The sequence below is a fragment of the Balaenoptera acutorostrata genome, chromosome 5 (assembly GCF_949987535.1).
Source record: "Balaenoptera acutorostrata chromosome 5, mBalAcu1.1, whole genome shotgun sequence".
Taxonomy (NCBI): domain Eukaryota; kingdom Metazoa; phylum Chordata; class Mammalia; order Artiodactyla; family Balaenopteridae; genus Balaenoptera; species Balaenoptera acutorostrata.
In genome coordinates this window covers 58,424,112-58,446,045 of record NC_080068.1, presented here as the reverse complement: position 1 = coordinate 58,446,045, position 21,934 = coordinate 58,424,112, and positions in this window count along the sequence as shown.

Sequence of the window (21,934 nt, the reverse complement as noted above, 5' to 3'; positions counted from 1 at the left end):
AGGAAGCACAGAGAGTCCCATACAGGATAAATCCAAGGAGAAACACGCCAAGACACATATTAATCAAACTATCAAAAATTAAATACAAAGAACAAATATTAAAAGCAGCAAGGGAGAAACAACAAATAACACGCAAGGGAATCCCCATAAGGTTAACAGCTAATCTTTCAGCAGAAACTCTGCAAGCCAGAAGGCAGTGGCAGGACATATTTAAAGAGATAAAGGAGAAAAACCTACAACCAAGATTACTCTACCAAGCAAGGATCTCATTCAGATTTGACGGAGAAATAAAAAACCTTACAGACAAGCAAAAGCTAAGAGAATTCAGCACCACCAAACCAGCTTTACAACAAATGCTAAAGGAACTTCTCTAGGCAGGAAACACAAGAGAAGGAAAACACCTACAATAACAAACAAAAAAACAATTAAGAAAATGGTAATAGGAACATACCTATCGATAATTACCTTAAATGTAAATGTATTAAATGCTCCAATCAAAAGACATAGACTGGCTGAATGGATACAAAAAAAAGACACGTATATATGCTGTCTAAAAGAGACCCACTTCAGACCTAGGGACACATACAGACTGAAAGTGAGGGGATGGAAAAAGATATTCCATGCAAGTGGAAATCCAAAGAAAGGTGGATTAGCAATTCTCATATAAGACAAAATAGACTTTAAAATAAAGACTATTACAAGAGGCAAAGAAGGACACTACATAGTGATCAAGGGATCAATCCAAGAAGAAGATATAACAATTGTAAATATTTATGCACCCAAAATAGGAGCAACTCAATACATAAGGTAAATACTAACAGCCATAAAAGGAGAAATCAACAGTAACACAATCATAGTAGGGGACTTTAATACCCTACTTTCACCAATGGACAGATCAACCAAAATGAAAATAAATAAGGAAACAGAAGCTTTAAATGATACATTAAACAAGATGGACTTAATTGACATTTATAGGACATTCCATCCAAAAACAACAGAATACACATTCCTTCAAGTGCTCATGGAACATTCTCCAGGATAGATCATATCTGTGTCACATATCAAGCCTTGGTAAATTTAAGAAAATTGAAATCGTATCAAGTATCTTTTCCAACCACAAAGCTATGAGACTAGATATCAATTACAGGAAAAAAATCTGTAAAAAATACAAACACATGGAAGCTAAACAATACACTACCTAATAACCAAGAGATCACTGAAGAAATCAAAGAGGAAATCAAAAAATACCTAGGAAAAAATGACAATGAAAACATGACGACCCAAAACCTATGGGATGCAGCAAAAGCAGTTCTAAGAGGGAAGTCTATTGCAATACAATCCTACCTTAAGAAACAAGAAACATCTCAAATAAACAACCTAAACTTACACCTAAAGCAATTAGAGAAAGAAGAACAAAAAACTCCCAAATTTAGCAGAAGGAAAGAAATCATAAAGATGAGATCAGAAATAAATGAAAAAGAAATGATGGAAACTATAACAATGATCAGTAAAACTAAAACCTTGTTCTTTGAGAGAGAAACAAAATTGATAAACCATTAGCCAGACTCATCAAAAAAAAAAAACAAGGAGAAGACTGAAATCAATAGAATTATATATGAAAAAGGAGAAGTAACAACTGACACTGCAGAAACACAAAGGATCATGAGAGATTACTGCAAGCAACTATATGCCAATACAATGGACAGCCTGGAAGAAATGGACAAATTCTTAGAAATGCACAACCTTCTGAGACGGAACCAGGAAGAAATAGAAAATAGGAACAGACCAATCACAAGCACTGGAATTGAAACTGTGATTAAAAATCTTCCAGCAAACAAAACCCCAGGACAAGATGGCTTCACAGGCGAATTCTGGCAAACATTTAGAGAAGAGCTAACACCTATCCTTCTCAAACTCTTCCAAAATATAGCAGAGGGAGGAACACTCCCAAACTCATTCCACAAGGCCACCATCACCCTTATACCAAAACCAGACAAAGATGTCACAAAGAAAGAAAACTACAGGCCAATATCACTGATGAACATAGATGCAAAAATCCTCAACAAAACACAGGCAAAGAGAATCCAACAGAACATTAAAAGGATCATACAACATAGTCAAGTGGGGTTTATCTCAGGATTGCAAGGATTCTTCAATATATGCAAATCAATCAACGTGATACACCATATTAACAAATTGAAGGAGAAAAAACATATGATCATCTCAATAGATGCAGAGAAAGCTTTCGACAAAATTCAACACCTATTTATGATAGAAACCCTCCAGAAAGTAGGCATAGAGGGAACTTTCCTCAACATAATAAAGGCCATATATGACAAACCCACAGCCAACATCGCCCTCCATGGTGAAAAACTGAACCCATTTCCACTAAGATCAGGAACAAGACAAGGTAGCCCACTCTCACCACTATTATTCAACATAGTTTTGGAAGTTTTAACCACAGCAATCAGAGAAGAAAAAGAAATAAAAGGAATCCAAATCGGAGAAGAAGAAGTAGAGCTGTCACTGTTTGCAGATGACATGGTACTATCCATAGAGAATCCTAAAGATGCTACCAGGAAACTCCTAGAGCTAATCAATGAATTTGCTAAGGTAGCAGGATATGAAATTAATGCACAGAAATCTGTTGCATTCATATACACTAATGATGAAAAATCTGAAAGTGAAATTAAGAAAACACTCCCATTTACCACTGCAACAAAAAGCATAAAATACCTAGGAATAAACCCACCTAAGGAGACAAAAGACGTGTATGCAGAAAATTATAAGACACTGATGAAAGAAATTAAATACTCTACAAATGGAGAGATATACCATGTTCTTGGAATGGAAGAATCAACATTGTGAAAATGACTCTACTACCCAAAGCAATCTACAGATTCAATTAAATCCGTATCAAATTACCACTGGCATTTTTAACAGAACTAGAACAAAAAAATTCACAATTTGTATGGAAACAAAAAAGACCCCGAATAGCCAAAGCAATCTTGAGAAAGAAAAACGGAGCTGGAGGTATCAGGCTCCCTGACTTCAGACTATACTACAAAGCTACAGTAATCAAGACAGTATGGTACTAGCACAAAAACAAAAATATAGATCAATGGAACAGGATAGAAAGCCCAGAGATAAACCCATGCACATATGGTCACCTTATCTTTGATAAAGGAGGCAAGAATATACAGCGGAGAAAAGACAGTCTCTTCAATAAGTGGTGCTGGGAAAACTGGACAGGTACATGTAAAAGAATGAAATTAGAACACTCCCTCCCTAACACCATACACAAAAATAAACTCAAAATGGATTAAAGACCTAAATGTAAGTCCAGACACTATCAAACTCTTAGAGGAAAACATAGGCAGGACACTCTATGACATAAATCACAGCAAGATCCTTTTTGACCCACATCCTAGAGAAATGGAAATAAAAACAAAAATAAACAAATGGGACCTAATGAAACTTAAAAGCTTTTGCACAGCAAAGAAACCATAAACAAGACGAAAAGACAACCCTCAGAATGGGAGAAAATATTTGCAAATGAAACAACTGACAAAGGATTAATCTCCAAAATTTACAAGCAGCTCATGCAGCTCAATATCAAAACAACAAACAACCCAATCCAAAAATGGTCAGAAGACCTAAAGAGACATTTCTCCAAAGAAGATATACAGATTGCCAACAAACACATGAAAGAATGCTCAACATCATTAATTAGTAGAGAAATGTAAATCAAAACTACAATGAGATATCATCTCACACCGGTCAGAATGGCCATCATCAAATAATCTAGAAACAGTAAATGCTGGAGAGGGTGTGGAGAAAAGGGAACCCTCTTGCACTGTTGGTAGGAATGTAAATTGATACAGCCACTATGGAGAACAGTATGGAAGTTCCTTAAAAAACTAAAAATAGAACTACCATACGACCCAGCAATCTCACTATTGGGCATGTACCCTGAGAAAACCATAATTCAAAAAGTGTCATGTACCAAAATGTTCATTGAAGCTCTATTTATAATAGCCAGGACATGGAAGCAACTTAAGTGTCCATCGACAGATGAATGTGTAAAGAAGAGGTGGCACATACATGCAATGGAATATTACTCAGCCATAAAAAGAAAAGAAATTGAGTTATTTGTAGTGAGGTGGATGGACCTACAATCTGTGATACAGAGTGAAGTAAGTCAGAAAGAGAAAAACAAATACCGTATGCTAACACATATATACGGAATCTAAAAAAAAAAAAAAAAGGTCATGAAGAACCTAGGGGCAAGACAGGAATAAAGACGCAGATCTACTAGAGAATGGACTTGAGGATATGGGGAGGGGGAAGGGTAAGCTGGGAGAAAGTGAGAGAGTAGCATGGACATATATACACTACCAAATGTAAAACCGATAGCGAGTGGGAAGCAGCTGCATAGCACAGGGAGATATGCTCGGTGCTTTGTGATCACCTACAGGAGTGGGATAGAGAGGGTGGGAGGGAGGGAGACGCAAGAGGGAAGAGATATGAGGACATATGTATATGTATAACTGATTCACTTTGTTATAAAGCAGAAACTGATACACCATTGTAAAGCAATTATACTGCCATAAAGATGTTGAAAATAAATAAATAAACAAAAAAGAAATACTTGAAAGAAAAATAAGTATTTTCTTTTCTTTTGCAATTTCAAGCTTTTCATATAGCACCATTTTCTCTATTTTTCTCTGCAATCTATATCTTACAAATGATGGTCTCCTACATTTTATGGAAAAAAACAATCATATAACTCCTTCCTGTTTAGAACTAATAATTAATGATGCTAATCTTAGTTATGTTTGTACTTTCAAGAAAGACTAGATGTAGAAAATTTTTATTTAAATGGTAAAACTTCAAATGTGAGTGTCAGGAGGCTACTGGCTAATTTGTCAATCTAATAGAGAGTCATATGAAGTGGAAGGTTATAATTTTTGTGTCTTATCCCTACTGAATAACCACCGACTTTCAAAAGTAATCATTGGTTGTAACCTTAAAAATGTCGCTGTGTTTCAACTTGGTGATATAATTCTTAAAAAGTTAAGATAACAAACATCATTTGCTGGAGCAGTTGATAACATACCCATCGTTCCCTCTCACCTTTTAAATTTGGCACACAGTAATTTAGATTTGACTATGTGCCTGACACTTTTCCCAGTGCTTTGCAAATATTAACTATATAGTCTGCATTAATAAGAAATTTTTGAGGTAAGTCCTATTATTAACCCCATCACATAAATGAAGAAGCTGTTGTTAAATGTGTCATGTCAAATACATGGTTGATGAAGATCATCTTTCAATGGATTCTTAAGGCAATATATTCAGAATTTAAACATTAAAGCAACTTTTCAAAGAACAAAACCTTCCTCATCATAATTTGGAAAGGAGATAAACATTTTTCAATGTATAATCCTTAAATTAAAAAAAAAAATTTATTGGAGTGTAAGTTGCCTTACAATGTTGAGTTAGTTTCTGCTGTACAGTAAAGTAAATCAGCTATACATATACATATACCCACTCCTTTTTGGATATCCTTCCCATTTAGGTCACCAGAGAGCATTGAGTAGAGTTCCTTTTGCTATACAGTAGGTTCTCATTAGTTATCTTTTTATACATAGTAGCGTATATATGTCAATCCCAATCTCCCAATTCATCCCACCCATCCTTTCGCCCCTTGGTGTCCATATGTTTGTTCTCTACGTCTGTGTCTCTATTTCTGCTTTGCAAATAGGTTCATCTGTACCATTTTTCTAGATTCCACATATATACATTAATATATGATATTTGACTTTCTGACTCACTTCACTCTGTATGACAGTCTCTTGGTCTGTCCATGTCTCTGCAAATGGCACAATTTCGTTCCTTCTTATGGGTGAGTGATATTCCATTGTATATATGTACCTTATCTTCTTTATCCAGTCCTCTGTTGATGGACATTTAGGTTGCTTCCATGTCCTGCCTATTGTAAATAGTGCTGCAATGAACATTGGGGTGAATGTATCTTTTGGAATTACGGTTTTCTCTGGGTATATGCCCAGGAGTGGGATTGCTGGGCCATATGGTAGTTCTATTTTTAGTTTTTTAAGGAACCTCCATGCTGTTCTCCACAGTGGCTGTATCAATTTACATTCCTACCAACAGAGCAAGAGGACTCCTTTTCTCCACAACCTCTCCAGGATTTGTTTGTAGATTTTTTGATGATGGCCATTCTGACTGGTGTCAGGTGATACCTCATTGTAGTTTTGATTTGCATTTCTCTAATAATTAGTGATTTTGAACATCTTTTCATGTGCCTCTTGGCCATCTGTATGTCTTCTTTGGAGAAATGTCTATTTACATCTTCTGCCCATTTTTTGATTGGGTTGTTTTTTTGATATTGAGCTGCATAACCTGTTTGTATATTTTGGAAATCAATCCCTTCTCAGTTGCTTCATTTGCAAATATTTTCTCCCATTCTGAGGTTTGTCTTGTTTATGGTTTCCTTTGCTGTGCAAAAGCTTTTAAGTTTAACTGGGTCCCATTTGTTTATTTTTGTTTTTATTTTCATTACTCTGGAATGTGGTGGGTCAAAAAAGATTTTGCTGTGATTTATGTCAGAGTGTTCTGCCTATGTTTTCCTCTAAGAGTTTTATAGTATCCAGTCTTGCATTTAGGTCTTTAATCCATTTTGAGTTTATTTTTGTGTATGGTGTTAGGGAGTATTCTAATTTCATTCTTTTACATGTAGCTGTCCAGCTTTCCCAGCACCACTTGTTGAAGAGACTGTCTTTCCTCCACTGTATATTCTTGTCTCCTTTGTCATAGATTAGATGACCATAGATGCGTGGGTTTATCTCTGGGCTTTCTATCCTGTTCCATTGATCTGTAGTTCTGTTTTTGTGCCAGTACCATACTGTCTTGATTACTGTAGCTTTGTATTATAGTCTGAAGCCAGGGAGCCTGGTTCCTCCAGCTCCATTTTTCTTTCTCAATATTGCTTTGGCTATTCAGGGTCTTTTCTGTTTCCATACAAATTAGAACAAAAAATTTTACAATCCTTAATGTTTTTGTTATTTACTATACCAAGAAACTTGGAACAAACAGTCAGATGATTGGAGTATCCGATTTGGTGGGATATTCTCTTTCCCAGGATATTTCAGGAGTATGGAAATGGACTTTATCTGACAGTAGAATTTTGGTAGAGTCTTACTACACAATCCTTGAATATATGAAGATGTCATCACCTGGAGAATTATATAGCTTTTATTATCTCATAATTATCTCATAATTATTTATGAGGTAAATAATTAATAAATAATTATTTAATTATAATTATGAGTATTATTCATATTATGAATATTTATGAACTATTATCTCATGATATTTATGGGGACATAAAGCCCAATGCCTTTTGACCCTTTGTGAGGAATGAGATCTATCACCCTGTGATCTTGAAGCACCTAATTTCTTTCATAGTAACATTCACAAGCTTGTGCCATGTAATCTATTTTTAAGAATGAAATTCTGCTTACCAAAATATCTACACTTTAAAATTGGAAAGTTATAAAGTCATAAAATAAAATAAAGACTACTGATTAGGATTCTACCATTGGAGATGCCCCATTTATTTTAGTCACAAAGAAGTTATTTTACTAACTGCCTTAGCTTTTTTGATATATTGAAGATATTGATTTCTCTTATCAGAATTTTTTAAAAATTCAAAATATGTCCCTATTTCTCTGTGATCTGATATCTTAAGAAATAATTTAAGAGGTTATTTGTAGCATGTAAGCAATATTCCAATCAGTTGGCAAAAAAATAAGACATTGACACTTGGCACTAGTTGAATTCTGGACATAGATAAATTAATTTTAAATTAAACTGTTTAAATATTTTAATTAATTAACAGTGTATAATCTTTTGCTAACATTTTACCATGATTTTTCTTGACTGGCTCTTCTGATTCTTTTTCTTTTAACTGCTGAAAATAGTTAATAAAACAGACTTCTGATTACAGTAAGAAGATCCTTATATGCTTTTACTTGAGTCATTTGGTGTTTACCTTTCTAATACGGATAAACAACACATTAATTTGATTTTTACATATGAAGCTTATTAAAAATGTACTGAAGGTACGATAACTGTACCTTATCAATATTTGAATATTCTTCTTACAGAGAGAGTAAGAAAGATAAATGGATTGCTTTGCTGTATATTGTAAGACCTGTTCCTTATTTCCATTAAGTTTGAACTATCAAAAACTGATAGAAAATGATATTAGAGATAGATTATAAACCCATTACAAAGATTGATTAGATATTAACAATTTTCTATAATTGCTTCAGATAGCTCTTTCTTTCTCTCTGCATGTGTGTATATTTCTCTCTTAATGTAAAATTCAGCACATTAAACTAGATCCCTAGCTTCTGCCCTTTCTAAGACTGTCCACACTCACAGTAACCAGTCTTTTGAATTTGGATGTATCCTTCAGTTTTGTGTCTTTATATACATCTAAAAATCTATATTCTATTGTTTTATAAGGATTTCTATTGTTTTATAAGGATTTGAATATTTGGTATAATATACTACATACATATGTATGTATGTGTATATATATATATATATATATATATATTTCCATATATATTCTTTTTCAGATTCTTTTCCATTATAGGTTATTATAGGTTATTATAGGATATTGAATATAGTTCCCTGTGCTATATAGTAAGTCCTTGTTTTTTTTTTATCTATTTTATATATAGAAGTGTGTATCTGTTAATTGCAAACTCCTAATTTATCCCTCACCTGCCCTTTCTCCTTTGGTAACCATAAGTTTGTTTTTTATGTCTGTTAGTTTATCTCTGTTTTGTAAATAAGTTCATTTGTATTATTTTTTTAGATTCCAAAAATAAGTGATATCAAATGATATTTGTCTTTCTCTGTCTGATTTACTTCACTTAGTATGATAATATCTAGGTCCATCCATGTTGCTGCAAATGGCATTATTTCATTCTTTTTCATGGCTGAGTAATATTCTGTTGTGTATATATACCACATCTTCTCTATCCAGTCATCTGTTGATGGACATTTAGGTTGCTTCCATGTGTTCAATATTGTAAATAATGCTGCCATGAACATTGAGGTGCATGTATCTTTTCAAATTAGAGTTTTTGTCTTTTCTGGATATATTTTTAACAATAAAAGCATAAAATTTTTAAATGCCTTGAAACATGGAACTATCCAGTAGTGTCTAGTACATGGCAAAGAGCACATTGTTGGTAGAGAAAATGGCAAGGTCAAAATGGCAAACATTATTAAATGCATGTTGTGTCCTGAATACTGCAAGTACTCCAGGTTGGCTGAAGCACAGGATGCATGTGTAAGGTTCTAATAGAGATAAGTCTGCAAAAGCAGATTGGGCCATATGGTAGGCTGCTGCTTTGATGACCAGCCTTGAGATTGTCTACTAGTTAAAAACATTTCTTCTTTAAGTGCGTTAAATATTTCTGTTAATCCATGTTGCTTAAACTTCTTTTAATTAATATATCTTTCCTATGAAAATTGTGCAAAGGCAAATGTTAGCCTTACACTATGGGAATTGCTCAAATTCTTATTTTTTTTATAAAAAAATAATGATTCCTGAATTCAGTTTACTCTAAAATGTACATTAAACCCATAAATATGTATTCCACTTATTTTCACACTGATAAATTCCAAATGCTCTACCATTCTGTATGTAACTGTACTGAGATAATACTACCAACTTCATGTAGAAAATAAAACCATGATGTTAGAATTTTCTTACTCAAACATTCTTATATTTCTCTTTTCACAAAGGATGAGAAAAAAGAAGCCAAAATATACTAATTTTTGGTCCCAATTATACTAGACAATATTTACTTTTATTCTTCAACTTGTTGCTGACTTTTTGAATCTGGTTAGGTAGACAAGTGCTTATTTTCATATTACCTTACTAGAAGTCTATCTTACTAGCAATAAACTTGTATTTGAAGTTCATTTAACTGAGCAGTATAGGGACAAGCAATTAGAACTATCTCTGGGAAGAACCTATAAAAGGTACTAGTTTGCTAAGGATGCATCATAAGACTTACTCTCTGATATTCAGGCAGCAGGCAGTGCCCAATCCTTTTAAGATTGTACTTTCATTTTCTGTTGGCCCCATTAAAATTTCCAGAGATGTTTGTAGTAGAGGGGATTACAGACAGTGGCAAAACCATAAATCCCTAAAGGAGAGTGGTGTGGACATCGTAAAAATACATGTGCTAGACCAGGCTAGTTGGTAATGCAAGAATGGTTCAAACTACTAATACACAGTAAGGGAGAGTCACAAATTTGAAACATAGTATATGGGCTAAAGTGAAACCATCTCAACTCTTAATTAAATAATTACATAGAAATTGTATATCTTGACCTAATAAACAAAAACTGTGGTGTTTAAAATTTTATTTATTTGTTTTTTTTTTTTTGTCTCTTTTGATTTTTTTCCATGAGCTTTCCTTTTATATAAAAGATCCTGGTACACTTTTCTCTGCCATTCAAAAATAGCTTTATATAGAAGCTTTTCAGGGAAATCTAGTCTCTCTCAAACAGGTACTTTTTTTTTTTTTTTTTTTAAAGGATTTTCTTATTTATTTATTTATTTATTTTTGGCTGTGTTGGGTCCTCGGTTCGTGCGAGGGCTTTCTCCAGTTGCGGCAAGCGGGGGCCACTCTTCATCGCGGTGCGGGGACCGCTCTTCATCGCGGTGCGCGGGCCCCTCTCCATCGCGGCCCCTCCCGTCGCGGGGCACAGGCTCCAGACGCGCAGGCTCAGCAATTGTGGCTCACGGGCCCAGCCGCTCCGCGGCATGTGGGATCCTCCCAGACCAGGGCTCGAACCCGCGTCCCCCGCACTAGCAGGCAGACTCCCAACCACTGCGCCACCAGGGAAGCCCCAAACAGGTACTTTTAATAACCTAATTAGATTGTCTGAGTGCTTCACTGTTACAATGATAGACAATATATAAACACCCCGGCTGTCACCTGAACACTCAGCATAGCCAAATTTGCATCTGAATAGTCGACACAATGTATTTTTTGCTTTTGGATCCACTGCATCATGCATTCTTTTAGTCTTTTGTAAAAGAAAAATCTGCAGCAAAATTGCAGAAAGCCTTGTTAATTCATTTTTTAATGAATAATGCCCTTTGGCATTCTCTTTGATAGTCATTGTTTGCTGGAATGAACAGCGTACACTTCTCTTTTGGATTACTACAGCCCTTTTCAAGCTTGAATATGCCTTGGGGGTAAAAGAGAGAGTTATCCATTTGTACACAGGAGGGAAAGTACTTAGATGAATACCAAAATAGAAGTATTGGGGTGCATAACAAATTTGCTTAGTGGAGATTGAGGGCTAAGTGACTTTGTCCATGGAATAACATTTTAATAGGATGTATAAATTAACGTTATACCTTAACATACAATGTGAAATAAATAATTTAAGCAGTTTCTACGACAATATAACAAATAGTAATTTCCAAACTATGTTTTTCTTTGTTTTTGTATACTTTTATGGGCCAAAGTTGAAGTCATTTTAATAAATATTCATGGAGTGGGTACAAAAATACAGTTACTGTGTAAAAAGCTGAGGATATAGGCAAGCATGAAATGTAATCTCTAACTTTAGGATTTATATCCTATTAGAGGAGATGGACAAGTACCTATGATAAAATATGATTAGTGGCATAATAGAAACACAGCAAGTACAATTATAGCTAAATGGAAAGAGCGATTCATTTTGTACAGAGGGACATCTGGACAGATTTTACAAAACATGTAACACTTGAAATGAGAATTTTGAAGCACTAGTTGTCTTGTGTAAAGGGGTGTCAAAGGCTTTCAACAGAGGGAGCACAGCAGGCAAAATACTGGGTCAACGGAAATCCTTGGGTAATGGTGAGGATGAAGATAAGAGGCAGGTCTGGAGGAGTCTGGGAAATGGCAAGAGATGAGGCTGGGAAAATAAGATGTCAGGATCAGTTTCAACTTACATTTGCCTTTGTAGAATAGTCTATTCTAAGATCTGACAATCTGAGGCCCATGATGATTCCTGGACAGTTATTTATATGTGTTCATCAATTGTTTTGAAACAGTTGCCATTGAATACCAGTGAATATTTTAATAATTTGGAATCAGAACAACATTTTAAATTAGCTCCTTATTCTGGTAATTCCTTTCTGTATTATTAACTGGTCTATCCCAAGAGTAACGTCAATGAAGCAAGAGGATAAAAATTACATAAATATAATAGGGTTTATAGGTGTGGAATTAAAGATTCCATCCCATCAAAATGTTCAGTCAAGGATGGAGGATTCCAAGGTCAATTAAGTTTGGGAGAGTAAATAATAAATTTTCTTTTTACAAGAGTCACATTCAGAATGAAGTTCTGAAAATTTTGAACTAGACAATCTTATATAACTTTGTTAAGCTCACTTGTTTGAACAAAAATATATATTTTTTCTTAACGTTAAAAATGAATGACAGATATCAGAGATGCATGATTTACCAGGTGAAACATGAACCAATTATTTTTTTCTCAAGTCCATTTTCTTGCCTGTCTGTTGCTGGTCTTTGTATGACAGGGGCTGACTATATAGGCTACATTGTCCAAGTTCCTGTAGTAGCAAACTTGTGACTGAGTTAAATCAATTAGGAAGCAGTGGTGCTGGATTAGAGGGTGGAACTAAGGGAGATGCCAGGGTATTTCCTTCCTTTCTCTGGCAGATCCCATATCCCCCCTTGGCTCCAACTCTGAGTAAAGGGCCTCTAAATGGTTCCAGCAGCTTGTGGTTCACCCATTTTCTAGGTGCCAGTGTCACCACCTCTTGACTTTATAATACACTTGGAGCTTGCAGTGTCTCCTGCTGTTGCTAATACTTCACCATCCCCAGTTTGACTTCACAGCTCTTCCATTATCAGTGTGACAGACTCCTTCTATATCAAACATTTTGAGAAAGTTTCTGTTTCCTTAGATGGAATCTGACTGATACTGCACCTTAAAATTCTCTTCTCAGATGTTAGATTTCCACAATTGCTTTAAGAGTTTAGTATTGTATCCCTTCCTTACACATAAAAGACTGTGAGATAAAGAGTCTGTAATTCTATCAAGTTTTAGTGAATCCAAAACCAATGCTGCTTCACATTAAAAATGTCATTTTGCAAAAGCCCTCTCTAAGGAAGCAAGGAGAAAAGGAATATGAATATAAAGGAGTGCTTGAACTCCCAGCTTCAGTCATCTTCCTCATTACCAAGATGCACACTAAATCTTATTACAACTCAGGTTTGAGAATCTTGTCTTTAAGGTCTTCATCAACAGCATCTACAACCTCCTGCCCTTATCATAGAAGTCAGAACGGAGGAAGGGCATTTTTTCCTCCTAGTCCAGATTTTTAAGATGACATTCCAACCTACATTTTTGTTGAAAGCTATTTGAAGCTATGTAAGTATATTTAAAAACTATGATGGATACAGTATTGGCACAAAGCCCAATTTTTTTCCTTATGTATCTAAGTCTGTAATAAGAAATAATGCTGGTTTTTGGGAATTCCCTGACGGTCCAGTGGTTAGAACTCTGTGCTTCCACTGCAGGGGGCACGGGTTCAATCCGTGGTCAGGGAACTAGGATCCCACAAGCTGTGTGGCACGGCCAAAAAAAAAAAAAAAAAAAAGGGAGAGAAATAAAGCCGATTTTAGTGTTGTATGTATGTCTTCTAACCTGTTAACAGTCTAGTCTGTTAGCATTTAGTACTAGTTCTAGCTAGGCAACATTAAGTGACCCCTGCCTCCTTTTGGAAACTAAAAAAAAAAATTTTTTTCTCTTTTATCCTAGATAAAAAATTCAAGCCATTAGGAAATACTGAGAGAAGACCATTATAATTTGTTTTTATCTAGGTCTTTTTTATACAGTAGTGTTTTCTTTTTCATTGTCTCTTCCCACCTGCTACTCAATGACATAATTAAAACTTAAAACATCAAAATCACTTCTTTAGGGACTTCCCTGATTGTCCAGTGGTTAGGACTTTGCCTTCCAATGCAGGGCATGTGGGTTCGATCCCTGGTTGGGGGCTAAGCTCCCACATGGCTCGTGGCCAAAAAACCAAAACATAAAACAGAAGCAATATTGTAACAAATTCAATAAAGACTTTAAAAATGGTCCACAACAAAGTAATCTTAAAAAAAAAGATAAACGTTAAAAAAAATCACTCCTTGAAAAATATACAATATTCCTAAGCAAGTTGAACTCAATAGGAGTAAGATCTTCAGAAATTAATGCCAAGTGTCTAATTCTTTACCTCTCTCTCTCCATGATTAATAATAGTGATCCTATTCTCTCTCTTTTTTAATTTAACAATTCAAAAACAATGGTGGTATATATTTTATTTCTTTTGGTGAATCAGTAGACAAAATGCTTTTCACTGACATCAAATCTCAAAACAGTGATTTCAAGGATATATTTCGAACAGGGGACATTCACTGGAAAAATAGTTGTGTTTTTAGGTAGCTGACTTTTCCCCAAGCTTTGACAGATTTTTTTTTTCTTTCTTTTTAGTGTTCTTTTCAGGGAACAGTAAACTTTCAAAAACATGTCAGAAACCACTGATTTTTATATGTAAGATTCTTAGGCTTTGAACAAAGTGATATTTTGTAGGATCAAAAGTCTTGTAATTTTGGGGGTTAACAATTAATTTTCTCAACATTTACTGTACTGGAAACTCTCTTTTGAGATGTAGAAGATGCACATATGAAATTAATTAACCATGAAGTAAAAGTTAATCATGCACAGGGATCATACAGGTTTCAGTTAAGGCAACTTCAAACATTGGAAAAGATGGAGTATCAACAGAAAGGAGCATCTAGTTAAAATCTGAAAAAGGAAAATGTATCTAAATTTGGTGCAATTTCAACATTTTGTTTGAACTACCCTTTCAAATACTCATTCCAACAGAAAGTTATAGGCAATGAGATAACACAGAATGGAAGTAAGCAAGCCACATGGTTATACAGAACCCGTCTAGCAGTATTATTTTGGGAGTCCTAATAACACTTACCTTAAGATCAAAAAAATCTCATTCTAAGCCCTTAAAAATTATGTTAAAAAATCTGTGTATACATATGTTCATGTTTTACAAAGTGATAGGGACAAATTGAAATTCAATAGACTAGACTACTTTGGTCTTTAGGGAGATATTAGAAAAATTTTCTTATTTTAGTGCAGCTAATTAATTATAACTCCAACTGTAAATATAGTTCTGTGCTTGTATTTTGTATATGCAACATGTATTTAAGGTTGTGCCTACACAGTGAATTTTAGGCAATAATTTATTCAATGTAATGAAATAAAAATGAAAGTTATTCTCCAAACAGAGAGGAATCTAACTCTCTAATGTTCAGCACAGGGTCTCTTCATTAAAGACCTCAAGTGATGTATGTTGAGTTCATGTCTGAACCCTGGTACTTACTGTGTATGTCACTTTGAATATATGGTTTACACTTCACTTTGGAAATCATCTAAAATAGCTTCATCATAACACCCTTAGAACATTAAAGAAGGTAACGTAAGTTATACGACTCAAAAGACTAAAAAATTGACAGTGAAATTTTAATCCTTTTTTATTCAAAATCTGCTTATTCAGTTTAAGGTGCTTTTAATCACAATAACACAAATGGACTTTGTGACTTTGACAGTTTAAAATTCTTAGATATTTCTGAATGACAACAAATAAAGTATTGTATTAGATTTATTTAGAAGCCATGTTTACTCCAAAAGCAATAATTATATGGCAATTTATTCCCAGAATTTTACTTTCCAAAATGAAAAGTAAAGTGTTCATTTTCTTCTTATAGTTTATCAAACAAATATTTAATAATAAATATGTTCCTGATATTGATGTGGATCTGAGTATGTATTTTACAAAATAAATTGCAGTCACTTCAGATGACTTATATACTTACTTCTTTAGAGGTACAGATTTTATACACTTGTGTGAAAACAGAGCCTAGAAAAATAAGTGTTGGTAGAGCTAGTGGAAATGTAATCTGTCAGAAGGATTTTGTTAAAGTAAAACAGCTATAATCTATTCGTTTTGCAAGATCTCCTCCAAACTTATACCAAGTTGGCTACAATCTTGGATGTACTCCAAAACTAATAAACAGAAATGGAAAATTCAGAGGGATTACAGGGAATCAAACAATACCTTTCAAACGTGGTAATGACTAAAACGAGGACACTCCATGTACTAATAATGAAATTTATCTTTCAGAATTCTCAGGCTTCTGGATTTGGAAAACAAGCAGAATAGCTATTCTTGTTGGATAAAAATGTTCTTTTATATAAGTGCTGTCTGAGAGGAGGTGCTTCACAAAAAAGCAAACAAACAAAAAAATGAACTGAGTCAAATCATTCTAGGTCCTTATGTAGAATGATAAATAATAGAGCAGAGTTAATGCTTAAGGAGTGTACTATAGACACAACTTTAAACCACTCAGCAAAACTAGGAGGATTTTTCTTAAACTCTATAGATGAACAAATTAAGCCATGGGTTTATTAAGAAACTTGCTCAGGCTCAAAAACCCAAAAAGTAAGAGAAAGAATTTATTTATTTATTTTTATTGGAGAATAGTTGCTTTATAACGTTATGTTACTTTCTGCTGTACAGCAAAGTGAATCAGCTATACATATACATATATCCCCTCTTTTTTGGATTTCCATCCCATTTAGGTCACCATTGAGCACTGAGTAGAGTCCCCGGTGCTATACAGTATGTTCTCATTAGTTATATATTTTATACATAGTATCAAGAGTGTATATCGGTCAATCCCAATCTCTCAATATCTCCCACCCACCTCCTTTCCCCCTTGCTATCCAAAAATTTGTTCTCTATGTCTGTGTCTCTATTTCCGCTTTACAAATAAGATCATCTACACCATTTTGCTAGATTCCACATATATGCGCTAATATACTATATTTGTTTTTCTCTTTCTGATTCACTTCACTCTGTATGACACTCTCTAGGTCCATCCACGTCTCTACAAATGACCCAATTTCGTTCTTTTTTATAGCTGAGTGATATTCCATTGTATATATGTACCTTATCTTCTTTATCTATTCCTCTGTTGATGGACATTCAGGTTGCTTCTATGTCCTGGCTATTGTAAACAGTGCTGCAATGAACACTGGGGTGCATGTATCTTTTGGAATTATGGTTTTTCTGGGTATATGCCCAGGAGTGGGATTGCTAGGTCATATGGTAGTTCTATTTTAAGTCTTTTTCAGAAACCTCCATACTGTTCTTCATAGTGGCTGTATCAATTTACATTCCCACCAGCAGTGGAAGAGGGTTCCCTTTTCTCCACAAACTCTCCAGCATTTATTGTTTGTAGATTTTTTGATGATGACCATTCTGACCAGTGTGAGGTGATGCCTCACTCATTGTAGTTTTGATTTACATTTCTCTAATAATTAGTGATGTTGAGCATCTTTTCATGTGCCTCTTGGCCATCTGTATGTCTTCCTTGGTGAAAAGTCTCTTTAAGTCTTCTGCCCAGTTTTTGATTGGGTTGTTTGTTTTTTTGATATTGAGCTGCATGAGCTGTTTATATATTTTGGAGATTAATCCTTTGTCAGTTGCTTCATTTGCATATATTTTCTCCCATTCTGAGAGTTCTTTTTGGCTTGTTTATGGTTTCCTTTGCTGTGCAAAAGCTTTTAAGTTTAATTAGGTCTCATTTGTTTATTTTTGTTTTTTATATTTATTACTCTAGGAGCTGGTGGGTCAAAAAAGATTTTGCTGTGGTTTATGTCAAATAGTGTTCTGCCTATGTTTTCCTCTAAGAGTTTTATAGTGTCTGGTCTTGCATTTATGTCTTTAATCCATTTTGAGTTTATTTTTGTGTACGGTGTTAGGGAGTGTTCTAATTTCATTCTTTTACACGTAACTATCCAGTTTTCCCAGCATCACTTGTTGAAGAGACTGTCTTTTCTCCATTGTATATTTTTGCCTCCTTTGTCATAGATTAGGTGACCATAGTTGAGTGGGTTTTTCTCTGGGCTTTCTATCCTGTTCCATTGATTTATATTTCTGTTTTTGTGCAGGTACCATACTGTCCTGATTACTGTAGCTTTCTGGTATAATCTGAAGTCAGGGAGCCTGATTCCTCTAGCTCCATTTCTCCTTCTCAAGATTGCTTTGGCTATTCCAGGTCTTTGTGTTTCCATACAAATTGTAAAATTTTTTGTTTTAGTTCTGTGAAAAATGCCATTGATAATTTGATAGGCATTGCATAGAACGTGTAGATTACTTTGGGTAATATAGTTATTTTCAAAATATTGATTATTTCAATCCAAGAACATGGTCTATCTCTCCATCTATTCATGTCGTCTTTGATTTCTTCCATCAGTATCTTATAGTTTTCTGAGTACAGGTCTTTTGCCTCCTTAGGAAAGCTTATTCCTATGTATTTTATTCTTTTTGTTGCAATGGTGAATGGGATTTGTTCCTTAATTTCTCTTTCTGATCTTTTGTTGTTACTGTATAAGAATGCAAGAGATTTCTGTATATTAATTTTGTACCCTGCATCTTTACTAAGTTCATTGATTATCTTTAGTAATTTTCTGGTGGCATCTTTAGGATTTTCTATGTATAGTATCATATCATCTGCAAACAGTGACAGTTTTATTTCTTCTTTTCCAATCTGGATTCCTTTCATTTCTTTTTCTTCTCTGATTGCTCTGGCTAGGACTTCCAAAATTATGTTGAATAATAGTGGCAAGAGTGGACATACTTGTCTTCTTCCTGCTCTTAGAGGAAATGCTTTCAGTTTTTCACCATTGAGAATGATCTTTGCTGTGGGTTTGTCATATATGACCTTTATTATGTTGAGGTAGGTTCCCTGTATGCCCACTTTCTGGAGGGGTTTTATCATAAATAGGCATTAAATTTTGTTAAAAGTTTTTTCTTCATCTATTGAGATGATCATATGTTTTTTATTCTTCAATTTGTTAATATGGTGTATCACACCAATTGCTCTGTGGATACAAATCCTTGCACCCCTGTGATAAATCCCACTTGATCATGGTGTATGATCCTTTTAATGTATTGTTGGGTTCACTTTGCTAGTATTTTGTTGAGCATTTTTGTATCTATGTTCATCAGCCATATTAGCCTATAATTTTCTTTTTTTGGTGATATCTTTGTCTTGTTTTGGTATCAGGGTGATGGTGGCCTTATAGAATGAGTTTGAGAATGGTCCTCCCTCTGCAATTTTTTGGAAGAGTTTGAGAAGGATAGGTGTTAGCTCTTCTCTAAATGTTTGATAGAATTTGCGTGTGAAGCCATCTGGTCCTGGACTTTTGTTTGTTATAAGATTTTTAATCACAGTTTCAATTTCATTACTTTGATCGGTTTGCTTTTAGTTTCATTGATCTTTGCTATTGTTTTCTTCTTTTCTGTTTCATTTACCTCTGCTCTGATCTTTATGATTTCTTTCCTTCTACTAACTTTGCATTTTGTTTGATCTTCTTTCTCTAGTTGCTTTAGGTATAAGACTAGGTTGTTTATTTGAGATTTTTATTTCTTGAGGTAAGATTGTATTGCTCTAAACTTCCCTCTTAGAACTCTTTTTGCTGCATCCCATAGGTTTTGGGTTGCTGTGTTTTAATTGTCATTTGTTTCTAGGCATTTTTTATTTCCTCTTTGATTTCTTCAGTGATTTCTTGGTTATTTAGTAGCATATTGTTTAGCCTCCATGTGTTTGTGTTTTTTACAGTTTTTTTCCCCCTGTAATTGATTTCTAATCTCATAGCTTTGTGGTCAGAAAAGATGCTTGATACTATTTCAGTTTTCTTAAATTTACTGAGGCTTGATTTGTGACCCAAGCTGTGATCTATCCTGGAGAATGTTCCATGTGCACTTGAGAAGAAGATGTATTCTGTTGTTTTCAGATGGAATGTCCTATAAATATCAATTAAGTCTATCTGGTCTAATGCATTATTTAAGGCTTGTGTTTCCTTATTAATTTTCTGCCTGGATGATCTATCCACTGGTGTAAGTGGAGTGTTAAAGTCCCCCACTATTATTGTGTTACTGTTGATTTCCCCTTTTATGGCTGTTAGCATTTGCTGTATGTATTGAGGTGCTCCTATGTAGGGTTCATAAATATTTACAACTGTTATATCTTCTTCTTGGATAGACCTCTTGATCTTTATGTAGTGTCCTTTCTTGTCTCTTGTAAAAATCTTTATTTTAACGTCAATTTTTCTGATATGAGTATTGCTACTCCCACTTTCTTATGATTTCCATTTGCATGGAATATCTTTTTCCTTCCGCTCTCTTTTAGTCTGTATGTGTCCCTAGGTCTGAAGTGCATCTCCTGTACACATCATATACATGGTTCTTGTTTTTGTATCCATTCAGCCACTCTGTGCCTTTTAGTTGGAGCATTTAATTTATTTACATTTAAGGTAATTATCAATATGTATGTTCTTATTACCATTTTCTTAATTGTTTTGGGTTTGTTTTCATAGGTCTTTTTCTTCTCTTGTGTTTCCCACCTAGAGAAGTTCCTTTAGCATTTGTTGTAAAGCTGGTTTGATGGTGCTGAATTCTCTTAGCTTTTGCTTGTCTGTAAAGCTTTTGATTTCTCTGTTGAATCTGAATGAGATACTTGCTAGGTAGAGTAATCTTGGTTGTCGGTTTTTCCCTTTCATCACTTTAAATATGTCCTGCCATTCCCTTCTGGCTTGTAGTTTCTGCTGAAAAATCAACTGATAACCTCATGAGGATTCCCTTGTATGTTTTTTGTTGCTTCTCTTACTGCTTTTATTATTTTTTCTTTGTATTTAATTTCTGTTTGGTTGATTAATATGTGTCTCATCGTGTTTCTCCTTGGGTTTATCCTGTATGGGACTCTCTGCACTTCCTGGACTTGATTATTTCTTTTCTCATGTCAGGGAATTTTTCAACTCTAATCTCTTCAAATATTTTCTCAAACACTTTTTCTTTCTCTTCTTCTTCTGGAACCCCCATAATTCAAATGTTGGTGAGTTTAATGTTGTCCTGGAAGTCTCTGAGACTGTCTTCATTGCTTTTCATCCTTTTTTTTTTTTTTATTCTGCTCCTTGCAGTTATTTTGACCATTCTATCTTCCAGGTCACTTATCCGTTCTTCTGCCTCAGTTATTCTGGTATTGATTCCTTCTAGTGTATTTTTTATTTCAGTTATTATGTTGTTCATCACTGATTATTTATTCTTTAGTTCTTCTCATTCCTTGTTAAACATATCTGGTATCTTCTTGATATTTGCCTCCATTCTATTTCTGAGATCTTGGATCATCTTTACTATCATTACTCTGAATTATTTTTCAGGATTGTCTATTTTCTCTTCACTTATTTGGTCTTGTGGGTTTTTACCTTTCTCCTGTGTCTGCAACGTATTTCTCTGTCATCTCATTTCATCTAACTTACTGTGTTTATGGTCTCCTTTCTGCAGGCTGCAGGGTCATAGTTCCTCTTTCTTCTGTTGTCTGCCCCCTGGTGGGTGAGATTGGTCCAGGGCCTTGTGTAGGCTTCCTTGTGGGAGGGACTGGTAGGCACCAGCCTGTGCTCTGGTGGGTTGAGCTGAGTCTTTTTCCTCTGATGGGCAGGGCCGTGTCAGGTGGTGTGTTTTGAGGTGTCTGTGAGGTTAGTACGACTTTAGGCAACCTGTCTGCTGATGGCTGGGACTCTGTTCCTGTCTTCCTGTTTTTTGTGTGAGGTGTCCAGCACTGGAGCCTGCAGGCAGTTAGGTGGAGCCAGGTCTTGGTGTCTAGATGGATACCTCTGGAAGAGTGCATGCCAGTTAATATTCCCTGGGCCTGGGAATTCT